Genomic DNA, 2,752 nt, shown 5'->3' with positions numbered 1-2,752 from the left:
TGTGTTTTTTACAATCTCATATCGGGGATACAGATATACAACGCAGAGTCCTCAATGTCAAACCTTCAGGCCTTTCATGACTCTGTTTAGCCCTTTAGCTAGTGATGACCTTTCTTAGTAACCCCCTCAAGGCTCTGGTTACAGGAACAGTCCCTAATGGTTTTTCATCAGTCACATCAGTTCTTCAACATCTTGTTTTCAAGATGTTTTTCCATGATGTACTTTTTATTGCTCCCAGCCCTTCACCTTGGGGTGATGAGAAAGTCACTCTTATTTTTCAAAGAGGCCCTGTTAATTATAGTACAGGCCTGTGCATAGCATATTCCCTACACACTATCTTACACTAAATACAAAAATTAACTCAAATGGTTAAAGACTTGGACATAAGACCTGAAACCATATAACTTCTAGAAGAAAACAAGCAGTAAGCTCCTTGGTACTGGTCTTGACAATGATTTTTTTTTTTTGGATTTGACACCAAAAGAAAAGGCAACAAAAGGAAAAATAAACAAGTGGGACTATATCAAACTAAAAAGCTTTTGAACAGCAAAGAAAACCATCAAGAAAATGAAAAAGCAACCTACAGAATAGGAGAAAATACTTATAAATCATATACCTGATAAAGGGTCAATTTCCAAAATATATGAATAACTCAGCTCAATTGTGAAACAATATGATTTTTAAATCAGCAGAAAAACTGAATAGACATTTTCTAAAGACAAAGAAATGGCTGATGAATATAGGGAAAAGTACTCAACATCACTAATCCTTAGAGAAATGAAAATTTAGAATTCCTCATGGTGGCGGCGGCTGGTTGGGTGCGGCGCTGTAGTGACTAATCTGCTGCTAGCCTGGTGGCTGAGCGTCGAGCTCCAGCCCGGCCTCCGAGGGCCCCTCGGGCTCCGCACCCTTGATGCTGCTCTGGTGCTGAGCCCACCCCGGCCAGTAATTTACGATGGTAAATTACTTCCTGGGCCAGAGCGTGCTCCGGAGTTCCTGGGACCAAGTGTTCGCTACCTTTTGGCAGCGGTACCCGAATCCCTATAGCGAACACGTCTTGACGGAAGACATAGTGCACCGAGAGGTGACCTCTGACCAGAAGCTCCTGTCCCGACGACTCCTGACCAAGACGAACAGGATGCCCGCTGGGCTGAGCGACTGTTTCCTGCCAATGTTGCTCACTCAGTGTACATCCTGGAGGATTCTATTGTGGACCCACAAAACCAGACCATGACCACCTTCACCTGGTACATCAACCACGCCCGGCTGATGGTGGTGGAGGAACGATGTGTTTACCGTGTGAACTCTGATAACAGCAGCTGGACCGAAATCCGCCAGGAAGCCTGGGTCTCCTCTAGCTTATTTGCGTCTCCAGAGCTGTCCAGGAATTTGGTCTCACGCGGTTCAAAAGCAACGTGACCAAGACTATTGAAAGGTTTTGAATACATCTTGGCCAAGCTGCAAGGTGAGGCCCCTCCCAAAACCCTTGTTGAAACAGCCAAGGAAGCCAAGGAGAAGGCCAAGGACCTTGCCAGCAAGGCAGCCACGAAGCAGCAGCAGCAGTTCGTGTAGCCAGCTCAGGCCCGGAAGCAGCAGCCTAGCAGACTACCAGCTCAGTCCCTGTGCCCTCTCCTCCTGTACTTTATTATTAAAAGCCAGCTTCTAGCCCTCTCAACTGTCTGGGTGGTGGGCTGAGGGTAGGTGCCCTGTTTGGCATCTCTAGTACAGCCGGCTGGTTACCCATGTCTGAGCCAGGCCTCCTTACCCCTGCATCGGGTGGCTGAGGACAGAGGCACAGTGACTTGCCCACGGTCACTGCATCCAGGTGAAGTGGTCGTAAATGCTAGACTGTAAGCTCCATGAGGGCAGGGACTGTTGTTTTATCCTCTGATGTGTTCCAAGTATCTGAAACAAAATCTTGAGTGTAACAGGCACTCAATAAATACTTGCTGAATTCAATTGGAAAAAAAAAAAAAAGGAATGAAAATTTAGACCACAGTGAGCTATCACGCCACTTATGTTAGAAAGATTGTCATGGGACTTCCCTGGTGGTCCAGTGGTTAAGACTGTGTGTTTCCACTGCAGAAGGCACAAGTTCAATCCCTGGCTGGGGAATTAAGATCCCACAAGCCGTACAGTGCAGCCAAAAAAAGAAAAGAATGAATGATTGTCATAAAAAAAGGTAAGAGATAACAAGTGTTGTGGAGAAGGAAATGGCAACCCACTCCAGTATTCTTGCCTGGAGAATTCCATAGACAGAGGAGCCTGGCGGGTTATGGTCCACAGGGTCGCAAGAGTTGGATGTGATTGAGTGACTAACACAACATACTAACAAGTGTTGACAAGGATGTGGAGAAAGGAGAACCCTTGTGCACTCTTGGTGGGAATGAAAATTGGTACAGCCACTATAGAAAACTATGGAGTTTTCTCAAAAATTTAAAATTAGAACTAGGGTATGATCCAGCAATTCCACTGTTGGGTATTTAACCCAATAAAAAGAAAACTAAGATATTTGTACCCCCATGTTCATTGCAGCATTATTTGCAACAGCCAAGGCATGAAAAGAATGTAAGTGTCCACTGATGGATGAACCGATAAAGAAAATATATATATATATTTATACATATATATATACACACACACACACAATGGAGTATTATTCAGCTGTGAAAGAGAAGGCTATCTTGCCATTTGCAACATGGGTGGAGCTGAAGGGCATTATGCTAAGTGAAATGTCAGACAGAGGAAGACA

The 2,752-nt window shown here is 44.8% G+C and overlaps 1 pseudogene; it reads left to right on the top strand.

Annotated features, from left to right (window-relative positions):
• Positions 1-877: 877 nt before the first annotated feature.
• LOC783835 (PRELI domain-containing protein 1, mitochondrial-like) lies at positions 878-1,608 on the top strand (annotated as a pseudogene).
• The last annotated feature ends 1,144 nt before the right edge of the window (positions 1,609-2,752 follow it).

This window comes from Bos taurus, chromosome 21 (genome assembly GCF_002263795.3).
Source record: "Bos taurus isolate L1 Dominette 01449 registration number 42190680 breed Hereford chromosome 21, ARS-UCD2.0, whole genome shotgun sequence".
In the NCBI taxonomy this organism is placed as follows: Eukaryota; Metazoa; Chordata; class Mammalia; order Artiodactyla; family Bovidae; genus Bos; species Bos taurus.
Note: the sequence above shows the minus strand (reverse complement) of the source record. Positions and strands in the feature narration are given on the sequence as shown.